At 36.5% G+C, this 17948-nt stretch overlaps 1 long non-coding RNA gene across 1 annotated transcript; it reads left to right on the plus strand.

Moving 5' to 3' along the window:
- The first annotated feature begins 625 nt into the window (after positions 1-625).
- On the plus strand, positions 626-16277 carry LOC135178449 (uncharacterized). Its single transcript, XR_010303537.1, has 3 exons — positions 626-732; positions 9710-9834; positions 16025-16277. It is a non-coding gene; the product is annotated as an uncharacterized LOC135178449 (long non-coding RNA).
- Positions 16278-17948: the final 1671 nt, after the last annotated feature.

The following is a 17948-nucleotide window of genomic DNA, read 5'->3' on the forward strand; positions in this document are numbered from 1 at the left end:
AGAAATTCTGCTATACTCGATTCTAACTTTTTTTTTTGCATAATGAAATGTTGCCTAACTTTCCAGTGCCTGTGAAGAGTTAAACACACACTAACAATTCTTGTATATTGGTTAGTCATACAAAATAGGAGTAAATTAGAAGGATAAAGCTACAGTTCTACAGAAATTACTTATTAGAAGTTGCTGATGGGTGTCATGTTTTTATTGCTAAGTTCACAAATAGTCCAAGAATAGCAGCTGTGCCAACACGCAAGTATTTCATGGCTCTAATTTTCAGGAAAGGGTATTTTACTTTAGCATTAAACTATGATACAACTTCACAGACAGTTCAGGTAGATTCCTAAAAGGATAACAGTTGTTAGCATTTTAGAACTTGGATAACTAAACAAAAATGTAAAGGGCAACTTTTTATGTGTGTAGTAAGTAATGTTCTTCTTAACAGATTTTGATAACTCTGGGGTTAGTGTTTTTTTCTTGTTTGGGGTTTTTTTAAGCCTTTGGGTTTGTTTTTTGTTGGTTGGTTTGGGTTTTGATTTTTTTTTTTTTGGGGGGGGGGGGTAGGCTAGACTTTTTTAGGGGGGGGTTTATTGGTTTGCTTTTTTTTTCTGCAACAGGTTCATCTAGCCTTGGATTCCTATTCATTGTCTCTGTGGTAGAACAAAGGAGCTAACATACAGCAAATGAACATGGTAATCTCTGCTAATTCATGGATCTAATGAACTTGTAAGCCAGGTAATAAAGAGATTCTGATGTTCAGAAAGTTGTTTTTTCTAACAACCAGAGTGGAAGGGTGTTATTTCCTATATTAAAGTCCTTACTCTGATCAAGCAAAACAAAAGCCAAAACCCAAGCTGAGCAGAATTTGACCCCCTAATGATGTAGCAACCAACTATACAATTAACTGAAAGAAGAAATTTATTGGAATTGACAGCTGTAGAATTAATAAGTAACTTAGTTATTTTGTGAAAAAGTGATCAATGTAAACATGGAGTCAGGAAAATAATATTCCGGTGACTTCTCTTACGGTTTAGAAGAACTCTTTTAATTTGCTTTAACCTCCATTTCTTTAACTTAAATTTTGAACTGTTGAGACACAACAATAATATTTATCTTTGTGTGCTGGGCAGCTGGAGTTGCCTTAACAATGGAGCTTCTATTTTGCAGAAGCTAAAACTGTGCTCTATGAAACTGTCCACTTCATAATCTTGAAAACAATGCAGATGATAAATATGTTTACAGTAAGAGACTGGCTGGTCTACTAACCTATCCTTTGGGATTCAGCTAATAGTATTCTGTTTGTCAGAGCTGTCAGAAACGATGTGGGTTATTTTGAAGGCTTTGAGATACCTATCATTTATTATCCTTCAGGACTGCCTGGAGAAAAGGTGTACAGTTTCATGAGAAAATATCAAGGTTTTCATCTTGCATTAGAACAAAAATGGTATCTTTGAACTTTTCAGGAAAAGACACAAGAAAAGAAAAACCCAAGATGCCATCACTGCAATGGTTTGAGTATCTATTTAGCATGCTGAGGGCTCAGGAGCATATGCTTGCTGAACAAACAAACAAACAAGACCCCAAACCAACACACACCCAAACCCAGTTTCTTGTATTTCAAGTAATGCTTCAACTAGCTGACTTCTCCATGCTGCCCTCTTTGCACATTCAGCCTCTTCAAATACCAATAATTTTTGTAAAAATAAATCCCAACGCATTCCAACAAAATATTTTCCTGATTTTGCATTCCTCTGAGACGAGAAGCCTTACTGTGCAACTACTTCCTCACCAATGAAGAAGTACAAGTTCTGCCCACTCTGTTTATTGATAATAACTCCCTGAATTTTTCTGTGAATATTCTTTGGTTTCAAGTTCAAAAAAAAGTAGGCAAGGTGGCTGTTAGTGTAGAAGCTATTTGGGCAACTGCTAGCAGCCTCTGTTGTGAATCAACACTAAATAGACATGACAATATATAAGACATTCTGATATCATGTACATTTAAGAAATGTGCTAGTTTGAAGCCAGCTAGAATGTTTTGGTGAAAAGAACTAGATTACAGGCTGTGAAAGAGAAACAATGGTGATGTCTACTTCACTTGTAGGCTTGCTGAGATGTATAAGAGGAAGAATCCAAACATAGATAAAACATTTGGTCACTGCCTGGGCTTTGAGCTGCATTTCTCTCCCTCTAACCTAACCTGATTAATCCACCTGCTTCCTAATCCCCCTGGCCGACCCTCCATTATTCCTTGGGCACAAGGCAATGTCTGGGGTAAGGTTGAGAGAGGTGGGAGAAGTTGGAAGGGTGGTTGGGAGGCCCTCCTGGGGGCTCAGGTTTCTGGGAGGGCTGTTGTGTTTCTGTATTACCTTTTAAATTGTATACTTCTGTATATAACTGTATATACTGTAAATATCTGCTGTAAATATTGTGCTAGGCTGTAAATATAAAAGCTTCATTCAATTTCCAGAGCTGGCTGAGTCTAGTCTTGGTGATTTCTAAAAGAGGGGGGGGGGGGGGGCAGGTAACACCCAAACCATCACAAGAAACAAGGATATCAGTCTAGTTTCCAACTATGTCTGTCCTAAGCATGCATTTAAAGTGTTAGTTTACTTAATTAGCTTTTCACACAAATACAAATTAACCTTTTAATCTTGCTATCTTCATTCCTGCTTCAGTTTGGGGGTTTGTGGATTTTTTTTCACAGACCCCTGCAAATGAAATGCCATTTTGAAGTGCAGAAACACCATGATAGCATCCATTATTTTATCTTACTGAAACTATGGAAGCATTCAAGAAGATTTAAATGTAACAGTACCATAAAAAACATACTTAACAATCCATCAGTGCCATAATAGCAGCAGTATCAACCAGCTTAAGTGGCTGCAAGTCTCTTCAGTAATATCTGCCAGAACAAGATCCATTTGGAGATCACGTCACTCAAAGTTAGGTATTTACATTGGAAACAGGTTTCTGAACTCCCATTACAGAGTTCGAATAGGCAGAGCTATTCAATTTACTGTTCGCTACCATAGGGAATAGCTCAGCTCGTTCTAAATCCCACTGGTTACATCTCAGCTGTTCTTATCTGATATTGCAAAGGAAAAGAAATCAGCCTCCACACACACACACATGCAGAGACTGGAATCTCTGGCAAAGAGCACATTTACTTGCTATCAATTTCTCTTTTAGTCAGTGAACACTTGTAACATTTTATTTTGCTCTACAAATTCAACCTGCAACTTTATCCATGCAGGGTTTTATTTTTAAATATATTAAAAATGTAAAAAAAAATAAATCATGGAAGCCTCAAGCTCTTCCCCACTTCTGTTCCAAAAGTGTGCTTTAAATATATTCCATGTTGGGTATTTTTTAACAAGTACAGTCTTGTTCAAGTCTTGCTTATCAGAAGCATTACACTTTAAAAAAGTGAGATGCTTATAAATATTATCATGACATTGCCTCAGGTTTTTGAATGAATAGATACTGGTCCAGGCTGCATGCTTAGCATGAGTATTGTTATCATCCCAGGCTCTCTTGTTTCATATCTGACTTCCCCACTCCTTCACAGCTGAATAGCAGCTTTATGACTATTTTTGGTCTGATGCTGTTAAGGGGCACTATTAAATTGTGTGTTAAAGTGTGCTCAATATGTATTCTTTCAGGTATATGTTCATTTGTAAAACTGAAATACTTTCTTTAGAAACAAGAAAGGCTGCTGCCTCCTCTCACAAAAGGAAGAATTTCAATATTCAGTAAGAAGAGATCACTCCCAGTAGAAAAACCTGAGTGTTTTCAATAGAATATATTTCAATCTGGCCTATTCAGATACTTTCAAAGCAAGAAGCACAATAAAAGGAACTAATTTCTTTCTTTCTTAACTTGGCCATAGCTAGAGCAGGTGATTCTTGAAGGAGAAGTGTAGAATAGAAATTAAAAAAAAAGAGGAGATGGACAACTTTCCATTTAGAGAAAGGAGCACATTGACAAGTCAGATTGCACTAACACCACAAACTCAAAATTTGCAGAAACTGGTGGGAAAAATACATAATTTCAGCACATTTTTCAAGAAGCTGGTTTACTTTTAGATCTTAGGGAGTATGATTAGCCACCAAAACACTACAGTTCACATTTTCCTCTCTCTCCTACAACAATATTATTTAGGATCCTTAAATCCATTCTGTCAGATATGACAAACAGGTTACATAAGTCCTTCACAAAAATATCCCATCCTCATCAGTCCATTCACTGAGCCATTTCACTACCTTCTCATCATTCCATTCACTGAGACATTTCACTACCTTCTCCACTGACTTCAGTATTCAGCCTAAATATGTTTGTGGATACTATGTTACTACTAGCTTTTCCATCCTTACATACAGGCTACCCAGAGAGATTGTGGAGTCATCTTCTCTGGAGACTTTCAAATCTTGCCTGGATGTGTTCCTGTGTGGCCTGCCCTAGAGAATCCTACTTTGACAAGGGGGTTGGACTAGATGATCTTTAGAGGTTCCTTCTAACCCCTAACATTCGGTGACTCTTGGATATTTTAAGTCACCTCTCCCTTAAACTATTATACCAAACTAAGAACACCAAATAATTTATTCACTTGTCTTTTTTTTTTTCTCAACCCATAATATAAACTTTTAAATTTAAGATTATGCTGTCTGTCTTTCTTCAGAATTGTTCAACTTATAAGATGCACACACAAAAGATATCCTCAGTGACTTACAAGACAGTCTTAAGACTACTTTTTTTCACTACTGGAAACAACTTTCTTAACAAGTTGTGTAGAAAAACCCACACACAACTAGTTCCCTGTAAGCAGGCAGTCTTTTCTTTCACACCAGTGCATGTGTTAAGGCAAAAATATCAGCTGTTTGGATTTGATCTAGATTATTCATGACCTTGACCCTAGTTCTCTCTGTAATGTCTGTGTCTTCCCTCATTGCAATTTTGGTTTTCAAGAATTTTGTGCTTTGTTTCGATTTCCACAACTTCTCTAATGCATTATTTCTATATCCTTTACCAAAATCCAAATGATCAAACCCAACCAACAGGTTTTTCTTTCCTTCAATTTTCACTGAATATATTCATAAGCACCTTGCTTGTTATTAAGAACACAGAGCTTTAACCTATTTAATCACAGACATTGTAAGAGCACATTTTATTAAGAATCATGACCACAACAGCTCCTCACACCTCTGTTTAGAGCTTCACAATTCCCTGAAACAGACCTGCATGATCACATGCCACTTCACAGATACCTGTTTTATGAACAGGTATCAGTTTTATGGATTTCATTTTTTTTCATCATATTTATACCTCTAAATTGCTTGCAGCTTTGACTGAACCTTCAGGAGGTCCCATTCTGGCATATTCTGGTTTTGCTTATTCAAGGTATTTAACAAGTATCCCAAGAAATGCAACCTGTCAGGAATCTCAAATGACCTATGATGTATTCTGCTCTCAGAGATTAAACAAAAAACCTCATCTGCAGAACATTAAATAGCACATTATGTCCTGGTACATGCCAACTTATGGATGAAAAAATAACCTTATACATAATATTCCACATTTACTTGGAGCTAGAGTGGACTATCACTATACCAAACATTCTCAGAAAACATTGCATACCAGGGAAAAAAAAAAAAAAAAAAAGAGAGAAACATTCTTTTTATAATAGAAAGCATCTCATCAGAGCTGAATTCAATCAAGCAATACAGTCTATCAACATATTGATACAAACATACAGAGAATAAGAGAAAAGAAACCTTTTCAGTGCTTTCCATTTATCAGATTCACCTATTACAAGCCAGATAATTATGTTGTGCCCTCTGTGATAAAGCATTCATCTGACTCCACTCCTACAGCCTCAACTACACAAAAATAACATTCAGTACCTCCAAAGAATTCAATTTTTGACAGGTCTGGGTTAGCAATACACCAAATTCATAACCGTTATTTTTTCCTTCATTATTCATTTCTTTCATCTCCCATTGCATGCAGAAAGAGATTGCCAACTCCACACAGAGACTGCCCTGAAACATCAAGAGTGATTGCTCTATTTTTTAAGAGGTTGCTGCTGCATCCTTTGAGACATTCAAAAGCAGAAAGACTGCTCACCACAACCTGTTTAAGACATATTTCACCACTGCTGCTTTCCAGTTTAAGCTAAGCAAAACAAAATTAAAAAATCTGGAAATTCCCCAAGAGATACACAAATATTAAGGCAAAAGATTAATGCAAACACTGCTTAATCTCATTTTAGACTGTCTCATCTCTGTCATCTTTTCAGAACTGTTAGGAGTATGTCCTTAAAGTGAGAAGCTCATATCAAACACACCAAAGGGTCTAACCATCAGTACAGACCTCACTGAACATCTTAAAGACACTTGAAATTCCCAGCTTTGGCTACACTGTTTGAAGGGTAGTAAATCTGTCTCTGGAGCAGGAAACCTTAAAAGGAATCTTTAAAGACCCATGGAGTAGTCTATCCTTGGAGGCTAAACAAAACCTTGTTTTTGTGGAACAAGATTATCTCCTAGAGAGGAAGTCACCCCCCACCAGGAAACATACATCACAGATGTGGATAAGGAGATTTGCAAAGAGTCACAGAATTGTCAGGGTTGGGAGGGAGCACAAGTATCATCTAGTTCCAACCTTCCTGCCATGAAGAGGTCGACGTCCCAGGAGCTGTTCAAGGCAGGATTGGACGTGGCACTTGGTGCCATGGTCTAGCCTTGAGCTCTGTGGTAAAGGGTTGGACTTGATGATCTGTGAGATCTCTTCCAACCTTGATGATACTGCGGTAAGGTCAGATATGAGAATTAGTAAACAGAAAGGAAAGAGAGAGCAGGAAGGAGGTCTGGATAGAAAATAAGTCTCTATGTCTTGAAGTTTTCTGCGGGAAAAAATCCACTGTTGCCATTGTTGTTTTAATGACTACTAGTTTGGTTTTAAAAAACTTGAAGCTTCAATTGCAAACAGATTGATCTCAAAGTTCTGTCTAGTTTGCACTTCTATCCCCTCCTCACATTACGTTCAGGTTGTCTTTAAGAATTATTTTATCTACCAAGATAAAAAGAGCAACAAACAAACCACAAATTAATGTCCAAATCCATGTTATTTGTGTAATACTCAAAAACAGTGGGCATGAATCTAGTTATATATTGTTGGTGGCAAGTTAACCCAAGCCATACAAAGATACTACATCTGCTACAAAACTGTGAATATATATATATGTGTATGTATATACATAAAAATCCTTGAAAAAAAATCAAATTTTAATTGGTTTCAGCAGATTTTTTTCTTGTCTTTTTTTTTTTTTTTTTTTGGGTAGTTGTAGATAGTGCTTCAAAACTCAACAAAGATAGAAGAAATAGGCAAATGTTTCCATGTGGATACGGAAGACTGCAGTCCAAATAGTTGTGCTTTTCTTAGCTCTGAGTAGAGCTAGGATCTGATGTCTTAGACAGTCTCTGTTACAATCACTTAGTCACTGCTCTTGCAGCTGTTACATTCAATACTTTGGTGGCCAAAAGGGAAGCACTTCGTGGTCAGAGCACACCCCTGAGTCAAAGAGAAACACTACTGCTCTCAAACAGTAAGTTCAAACATGGTTTAATAAAGTGCATTTTTGTTGGGTACAGTAATGTTACGTGTAGTGATTGTATAGAAATGTCTGAATTTGGCACGCTGAAGCACAAGCCATGGGCTTGAAAGCAGACCACTGAGCTGGGTGAAAGTGTAGGATCAAAGTGCCTCTGAAAGGAATGTGGTCTGTGTAAAACAAGAGGCCTCAAGTCTTATCTAATTGCTTTATGGCCTTCACAGCTTGGTACAACTTGGTGGCTGTTTTCTTACCTAGACACCATAACTGTCTCCTTAGGATTAAGTTGATAAATCCTCTGAAGGGCTAAGATAATGTAGCTTTGTTAAGAAAAGTTATTGTGTCTAGCTAGAAGATAAGAAATACATAACTAATGTATCCTAGCAATTAGTGTGTGATCCTAACATAGTCCCAATGCAAATGTATGTAACCAATTAGAGTCAAACATGATTAGTAACCCTTGATTATGTAGCCTTCTGATAGAAAGTACATAAGCCCATGCTTGGGTGTAATAAAATGGAACTTGCTTGCATCAAGCTTTCTCCCCATCTCTTACCCTAATACCCATGGTAATGGGACTGTGGCACATTTTTTTGTGGTTTTGTTTGTTTGTTTGATTGGGTGTGTTTTTTGTTTTTTTTTTTTTTTTTTTTAATAGAGCATCTTCTAAAAAATATAAAATCTTTAAACTTGTTTGTGGGTGAAAATATTTGTTATCTCTGCCCTGGTCTAGGAACATTATGAAGAAATTACTCCTAAGGAGCAAAGCATTTGCATTAGCCTTAAAAGAAAATATCCTTAACAACTGGCACTGCTAATCATAACGATGGGTAAGGGAATCATTAAGGAAGTTTATGAAGCATCTCACTGACATCCCAACAGGGCAATAAGGTTTTTTCTAAATAATAGGAGTCAGTAACAGAGAGTAAGACTTTTTTGTTGTTGCTGTTGTTGACAAAGGTTCTGTTGATATTTCATCATACTGAATGAGCTGCAACATGAGCTTTATTGCTTGAAATAATTTCTAAGTGATAGCCTAAGACACAACAGGGTCTTGTGAGAAAGTAGCCTGATACTGCACCTCCCTACTGCAAAACAGCAAAGATTAACAAATACCTTTCTCAGAAAAGCTTTTTTAGAGAAAATTCAAATTTGAGTATGCTCTAATATATTACAACCTTGGTAGGATAAAGATGTGTTGTTCTTTGGCAGATATTGCAAAGCTCATATATAGCATCATAGTTCAGACTATCCATACTAAAACTGAAAGACGGAAGCAAGTTTATCTCTTTTATAGCCCCATAACAGATTCATCTGCTCTCCTGTGTTGGTTTAAGAGAAGCCAGTAGTCATTGTTTAAGAAACACATAATATAGAGTGAAAGAAGAGCACAGTCTTTTCCTTCTTACAGGACTTCAGAGATTTCCTGAGTTAAAGATTTAATCTAGAGCATTATTTTTAATATCTATTTAAACATATTTTTTTATTAGCAGGGATGCTAATTCTCCATGCTCTTTCACAAACTGATCTGAATATCTGAACCAGAAGTAACACGTAAGCACTTCATACCTGAATCAAAACAGGAAGGAACATTTTGCATTTATCATAGAATTCCTTCTGCTTCTGAAATTACCTAGTATTGGTTTCATGAAAGGATTAAGCACCTTGGTGAAGTACTTGTGTATTTATCAGGCAAGTCATGTTTCATGACTTCTTAGATTTTATTTTAAAGATAGTAGTCTAGGAAATTGCTAGTGGAACAGTCTCTGAAAGACAGCCTGAGAAAGAAAAAAGCTAGAATCATACAGAATTAAATAGATGATTGTGAACAGAAAAAGGTTGTTACAAATGTCACTCTAATATATATATATATATATATTTTTTTTTTTTAAGCTTTTATCTAAAGACATAATCAGAGAGACAGATTTGTAGGTTGTCATTACAGCTGGAATCTGCAGCATACTTTGCCAACCGAATGCCCTGACTTCTCTTTGACATTCTACAGGTCCTAAAGACTTTTCAAGAACTGCTTCTGCTAAACAGATTTCCCACTTGTCCAAATAAATTTACTTTCAATAATGAATATATATTTCCCTATAATAGATAACAGATGCCAATTCTGTATTAGTAAGAAGAAAAATCACCTCAATGAACAGCAGAATAAGAGAATAATCCTGGTTTCTAATTTCCCCATTGTGAAGGATGCTCTTCTGCTGTCCACGTTTCTGGTAAATGCCTAGATTTGATCATTTTGGTTTGTTTGGTTGGGGTTCTTGTTTGTATTTGTGGGTGGTTTGTCTTTTGTTGTTGTTGGGGTTTGTTGGGTTTTTTTTCTCCTCTGGAAAAGATGACTTCTAAGGGACTTGGACTACGTTATCTGGAACAGAAAAAACTGTAAGGCGACTGACTGAGATTCCAGGGCTCTGGCTACTTTGTTTTACATTACAAATCAGCGTGAGGTTTTGGGAATTCTTCTAACTCTGTTGTACTAGTAATGTATTTTTTTTCCTAGAAAATGGCTTATTTTATTTCTCATGCGAACCTGTAGTTGCTAATTTCTTGCACATGGTAGTAATTTACAGATATTTGAAAATCTACAATATAGGCACATTTTCATCTTCATTACTAGAAAAGATTCTGGACTGTTGCTCCTACTTCCATTCCCTACCTTCTCTCTGTCCCCATTCTGGGACAAGACAAAAAGTGAGATTGGTAGGTAGGTAGATAATTCCTGTAATGAAAAATTCTTGAAAATTACTATGCTGTTTGTAGTTGTGCTACAATTCTGAGAACCTCATAACAGCTCTCCAGAAAGTAGCACAAACATAGAACCACATCTTTGAGGCTGCATATCAGAGGATGTAGACACTGAGACTTTCAGCTTGTATGCTCATCATTGTGAATCAACCTCCCAACAAAACTTGGTTTCTATTAAGTAAAAAGCGACTGGGACTTTTATTCTAACCAACTCTTTCCTGCAATTGTGAGTGTAAGCACAATGAAAAAGTAAAAGAGGGCTATGAAAGTTTGCTGATAAAATAGTCCTAGTATCTTTTGTGGACTATCTGCATAGCCAGCTTTCTATTATGTATTCAGACTAAAGCCTGGTCCTCTATTATTAGGAAATCCTAAAAGGCATTACATTTCAGCAACAGCCAAACCTGACAATGTTGTTTGAGGGGAGAAGAGGCAAAAAAAAAAAAAAGGGGGGGGGGGGGGGGAGGGGGGAGAGGGGAAATCCTGACACATTATTCATTATGACAGCAAGTGCAAATGTAAAATACTGTCAAAGCATTTCCAGAAAGAAGAGTGTACTCTGTGTGACAAATCTTCTGGTAATAACTTCTTCTTGATATATTGAATTGAATTCGTATTACTTGCCTCATGAACCCAATAGCAGATATTAGCAAGCATCCAGAAAGTGTTAACAAGATGCTAAGAAAATGTTTTTAAAAAGTCTTAAGATTCACAAGAGCTACACACAGTGGCTTTCTGAGTTCTGGTAGTCTCCATAACTATGGAAATACTTTTTGTATACCTAATTCTTCACCCATTCTTGAAAAGAATTCTTTCCTTATTATGGAAACTAGATAGACTTCTTCTTTTTTTCATCCTTTAAAGATTAACTTATTTTATATATTTGCTTTACATATTTAAAATACTGGAACAATTAAAGAGCTGGAGTCAAGATACAATAACCCAGCTGTATACATCTGTGGAATTTATAACAGATTTTGTGTTTCATGTCAGAATGAGATTTAAAAGAAAACAAACAGACAAACAATCTTGTTTAAGATCTCAGTCAATTTAAAATCAAACCAGTATAATTGTCGCCCATAAAATCATGTCAACCCAAGATAAAATTTAAGTCAGTCAGTACTTGATTTTTAGTGCTGCCACATCTCCAACTGACAGAAGATGTAAATGGCGATTATGATGCAATACTATATTGAGTGAGAAAGGGTACTCCAGATGTCATAGAAGACATATTTTTTATTTCATAAAACAACAAGTGCTTTACAGTATGAAGCACTCCATTTTTTTCTCTTTTAGTATAAGCGTGCTACATAATAAATTTTAACTATTCAATAGGTGGAAGTTACTATGGACAGGTCTTGCAGACTAATTGTGTTTTCAAGGGAAAGGGGAAAGCATTTCTGACTACATAATTGTTATTCAACACTTAGGAATATCTACTGCTTTTTTTTTGGTGCACACTTTTCAATGTCTCCTGAGCCACAAGGTTGATGGCACTAATTTCCATCTAGCAAAGAGGTGGAGAAAGAAGTGTTACAGCAGGCCAGCAGCATTCTGAGTTATTTCCAGCTAAGGCTACAGTTTAAGTCATGCAGGACCCTCTCTGCCTCAACAATGCCATTCTCCTAGGGCTGTTTTTACGTGCTTTGTTACCACAATCCGCTTCATTCCCTGGTTCCCAAGTAAACTTTGAAAGTTGCACTATAGCTTCTATCAACTTTATCTGCCATAAGGGGCTTCTTAGGTAATGAATAACTGAGCCTTTCAGACCTTTGTAGTGAAGTCTATTCACAGAACCTAAGAAAAATAAGCTAGGTATTAACCACTAGGTCAAATAACTTTATTAAAAGCAGCTCAGGCCAAGACAAATCCAGTCAAGTTATACAACCTGCACTATCAAGTCAATATAAAACCTGTGTCCTTTCACTAGTCATAGCAAAAGTTGTACTTAGTGGCCTACAGGTAGAGAAAACATGACACTGATGACAAGGTGGAACTTGCTGAAGGAGCACATTGCTCTAGTACATTATGCAGCCTCAGAACTTTTCTGCTCAGTCATTACAGTTTGGGAAGAGGAAAATAATTGAACAAGGCCTAGGATGCAATGAAGAATTGAAGGATCTGAATAAGGGATTAAAAGTGTAAGGTCAAAGACTTAGGTTAAAATATATTATGGAAGCTAAAACTCTTTGCAGGAGGGAAAATAATGAAGTATTGACAAAAATACCGCAACAAACCACCCAAAAAAACCCAAACCCTACTCATGTTTGCGAATACTAGCAAAAATTACTATGCCCTGAATATGTGGATCACTGTGCAAGAGATTTACGTATGAGATTTGCTTTCGAAGCTGTCACATCCAAGATTCTAACCCAGGAAAAGCATCTTGTGGTACTCACAACCGCCGAAGTCCAGCCACACGCAAAGGCCAGGTTACAGTTTCACCACTAGATGGCTGTGTTGTTTATTACACCGTACCTTCTTCAAGACCTATTGCGGAAACAGCTTCTCCAGAGCTAAATTGGACGCTTATTAAGCAATAACTCATCTCTGTGTTCATGGCTAAATGGAAATAATGCACATCTGGGGGAAAAAATAAAACCAACAAACCCAAACCAAAAAACCCAAACGACTACTGGAATTGACATGATTAAGCAGAAATTGCTATATAGAATAGGCATGCATTTGGAAACCAGGATGCTATTAAATGAATTTCATCTTTGATATGTTCAACCAGAAATAAAATGAAATTAACAAACCACATACTGACTGCACTAGCATTGCAGTGCCAAAAAAAAAAAAAAAAAAAAAAAAAAAAATCAAAGAAGTGCTTTGCTTCTACATATGGACCTAAAGGAATTATTGCAACAATCTGGTACAGAGAAGAGTACGCATCTTCTTCCTCTTTGTTATGATTTACCACTCCTAGAACCTGTTTTTCAGTGGATAAAACATATTCCAAGTGAAATACAACGTTGAAGAATTTAACAAGAACAACAACAATAATAATAGTAATGATAGAGGACAAATCTCTTCATAGATGCTAAAGCAACAGGACTACAAGTCCTATAGATGCTAAAGCGACAGAAGTACAAGTCCTATAGATGATAAAGTGACAGGAGTACAAGTCCTATCAGGAGCGCGTGACACAGATGGACTTGTTCAGCCTGGAAGAGTCTCAGGGAGACCTTATTGCTCTCTATAGCTATTTGAAAGGAGGCTGTAGGAAGGTGGGGGTTGGTCTTTTCTCTCAGGCAACCAGTGACAGAACCAGAGGACCCAGTCTCAAACTGCATCAGGGCAGGTTTGGCTGGATGCTAAGAAGTTGTTCTTCACAGAAAGAGTGATCGGCATTGGAATGGGCTGCCTGGGGAGGTGGTGGAGCCACCGTCCCTGGAAGTGTTTAAAAAAAGACTGGATGTGGCATGGTTTAGTTGATTAGACAGTATTGGGTAACAGGTTGGACTTGATGATCTCAAAGGTCTTTTCCAACTTGGTTAATTCTGTGACTAAGTGATTAACAAAACTCCTTATAGAACACAGAGTCACATTTGTTGAACCAAGGATATTCAGTCCTTGGCATATGTAAAATGTTTAAGAAACCAGATGCAAACACCAGGTAGGTTATTAGATACGCCAGTATAGGTCAAGCCCTTTTAATGTCTTTTTTCAGATAAATCTCATCAGATACTTAGGTTATACTGAATAAAAGCTTCATTTATGTGCAAATTTTTATATTTTTTCCCCATATTGTGAGAGGTAGCTAACAGTTTATGCCCCCCCTAGGAGACCTTGTTTCTACACTCTTAGATTGTCACAGCTTTCCTGTGTCTTATGTACAATTACTTATGCCAGAGAACAGAATGAGGGCAAGCATGAAAAACAAGTACACACAATCATTATCTGCTATTGGCATATAGTCAGGACAATAAAAGTAGCAATGTTTCTGTTGCAGAACAATAGGAAATGGATGCCAAAATCAGCATTAATGATTAAAATGGAAATGAAAAAAATAAAATAACCTTAAAGACTTTTAGCTCCTCTGAGAGAAAAAAATCTCAGCCCAAGACAGCAGTGCCACAGCATTAACTGGAATTCTCTCTGTCCCCATATTTTGAGGATTGTGTGCAATATTTGGTTTGAAATCTGGAACCAGCATTTCTCTTTTCCACTTACTGAGTCCAAAAACACTAAAGGTTCCTGTGCTGATCTAAGTTAGTATTCTGCCTGTTTTCTTCCAGCCACAGTCAACCTGCACAGGACAACATCCATTACTCTCTCCCTGTAATTGTTGCCATCACTAGCATGTGAAACAGTGGGAGGTTAACATGAGATGAAAGTACTGCAGTGCTTACTGCTTTTGTTTCCTGCTACACAGGTCCTGACTGCTGTGGTAACGCCTCTCTTTCATGGCTTTTCCCAATTGCACACAAAAAGCACAGCTGCCAGGATACATAAAAACATAGGTCTACATGATACTCATTCTCATGAGTAATTGAATAGATGCAAAAAATGAGGTGAAACAAATGAAAGAGGGCTTATTTGGGTTTTGAACAGGAACAGTCAGAAGTAGGTAAATATGTCTTCATCACAAAACAGGTTAGCCAAGAAGAGGGCAGATTTCAAAGCAAGCAAAGTAAGAACAGTATTTTGTGGAAATAGAATTTGAGAGAAAATGGTAAGTCATTTCAGCCAAAATTGCTTTAGGCATCAGATACAACTGGAAAGGTCATGCTCATCTAGTGGGAAAGAGGTTCACCATAGAAGTGCTGATTGTGGTATTTAAGATTGCAAAGGAAAAGAGGACAAGAGAGAAGATAAGCCACCCCAAAAGTCCACTTAACTGGAAATAGAAAGGAGCCAGGAACCACCAGACAGTTGAGGAGAGGATATGGAGGTCTGACAGCCCAACCTGAACAGTATTAATTATATAGTTCTATTCTCAAACTATTAAAAGAAAACATATATTTGGACAGAACATCCAAATTTTACAGTGATAATAGAGGAAATGGCTAATTACTTACATTTTTATTTAAGACACTTAAAAACTATTTTGAAGTAACTTGGAAACCAAGCTCTTCTTCCCCTCTCAGTTATGAAATAACTTTTCCTTATGTCACCTTCAACATAAATATGCTACTGCTTCTACTTCCTCACAGTGTATAGCCATGTATAAGCCATTAACAATGGTTTAGCACAGGCCTATTGAGATGAAAAAATAATTACATATTATTAATAATTACATATTAATATTTACATATTAAAATGTAATTATGTTTACCGTTTCATTATCTCTTAAGAGTGCTCACATCAATAATTTGCATTACACACAGGAAGCTGTGGGGTGGGGGAGGATCCTTTTTGAAAAACATATGACATCATTAAACACAACTAAAATAATCACTTTAATTTTTAACATGTGATGAAAACTGAAATAAATTTTTTCCGTGAGTGAACACATGTAAAGGACCGGATGGAGAATGGAATATTCTCGTGGAAGACTCAAGGGAGTTGCTGGGGAAAAGTGAATTGTGGTTGGGGTTTGTTTTGTTTTCTCTTGTGTTTGGCTGGTTGGTTTGGTTTGTTGTTGTTTTTTCTTGCAACACAGAAATGGAAAGCATTGTAAAAATATTGTCAGGCAATTTTTTTTTCTTCCCACAGACTGAATACATATTTCATCAAAAGGAAGCCACGTACTCAAATTTTCATTAGTTGAGAGAAATAGAAAGAGAAGGATTGCAAAATGAGAGGACTATTGCCCATCCTTGTGACAAAACAAAGGACATGCTACGTCTGGAAGCTTAAAAATAAGAACATTAACATCATGACTAACAAGAAGCAGCTATTTTTTTTCATCTATTATATTAAAGTAAGAACAAATTAATATTCATAAGCTAGAAGAAGCAATTTTTCATGCATGACTTCTAAATAATAAAAAAAAAAAATTTTGGCACCATTCAGTCTTTTAGTAGCAACTGAATTTGTCATACTTTGTGAAGGATTGCTCACTGAAGACAGTCAGAAATAATTTTTAGAGTGATGACACACCAAACAGGAGATTTAACCCATTGAGAGGTGACAGGTAGAAGAGTTTCAAGTGGAATACATTATGAATTTCTATAAAACTGATGTCAATAGCTTTTTGTTCTGAACACAGCTGTATTTTTTTTCTGAGGACTTATTTCCATGTTACATTTATATTCCATGTTACATTTATAAAGCCCAAACAAGCAACAAAACAAATCACAAAAAAAATTCAAAAAATCTACAAGTTTCTTTCAATTAACCTTTGCCAAGGAATGTAAACATTTGTGCCTTGCAAGGTGTAAGACATCAGTTTAACTCTTAGATTACAGACCCATCATAATCTCTTCCTTCCCCAATATAAGAACAAAGTAGCTCACCATCTTGTCTTCATCGCCTTTACTGTAGTCTGCATGACATGATGCTCATTGACTATGAAAGAATGCCTACTAACAGCTTAATCAAGATTTTGCCCATTTCTATCAAATGGGAATCTTACTGTGAATGATAGTACTCTAAGTTCTGAAAAGTGTTTTTTTGGTGGTCTGTGTTTTTGTTTTTAACTCCAATATTATATAAAATGGAATGGTAGTGGATGAATGTCAGAGCTCAATACCCACTGACTAGGTTCCTTTAGATACTGCATATAAGGAGCATAGAGTTTACTTACTTGTCACTGCATGGGATTTTGATGTAGTGGAGTGATACACCATTATACTGAAATCACAACAGAAGCACAATATAGTTATTGCAGTATGCAGTTGAATCAGTATGCAAATATGATTCCCATTCCCAGTTTCTAAGCTTTTACTGTCATGATACTGGGCATGCCCAGTCAGTAGGAAGGAATATAAAAGTTGAAGTCAGGTCAAGCCCCTTCTTGTCTTACAAGTTAATTTTATTATCTAAGCCCCTTCTTGTCTTAGAAGTTAATTTTATTATCTAGCCAGTTTTCAAACTTAATGGCAGGCTGAGCCACATATACACACTCTCCCCATGTTGCTTTGGCTAATTCAGAAAGATACTGCTCTTTGCTATGTCATGGAAAGCTATTTACACAACCTGATGACTCACTCATACAGCCATCTATCTAAAAAGGTTACTCTTCAGTATCCCTACAAGTGCAACTTTCTTAACAGTACTTGGTGGGCATTCCTTACACTCTTCCTTGAGATCTACTTTTGCCCTTCTCAACTGAATCTTCACCCATTAGGGAGGGGCTCAGTCACAGCAAAACACTGTTAATGTGATACAAATGCAAAGGTTCTTAACTGCTGGACTCCATGTAACATCTCTATAGTGGATATTAATCTTCTGAATGACTTCTTCTCTCTCACCTAGTATATTCAGTGCTGTCTTCTGAATTTGTACCTTTGAGTTGCAAAGCTTGTGCCTTTCCCCATCTTAACTGTACTCAAGGAAAATGTATTTTATACTTAGGGGCATGTACCCATACTTATGGGCAGAGGAAAATAATATTTAAAAACATTTTTTTTCATTATAGATTTTCTACAATTTTGTTGCTAACCTCAAAACAAAAGTAATCAGTAAGGTTCTTTGG

Source organism: Pogoniulus pusillus, chromosome 9, assembly GCF_015220805.1.
Source record: "Pogoniulus pusillus isolate bPogPus1 chromosome 9, bPogPus1.pri, whole genome shotgun sequence".
NCBI lineage: Eukaryota > Metazoa > Chordata > Aves > Piciformes > Lybiidae > Pogoniulus > Pogoniulus pusillus.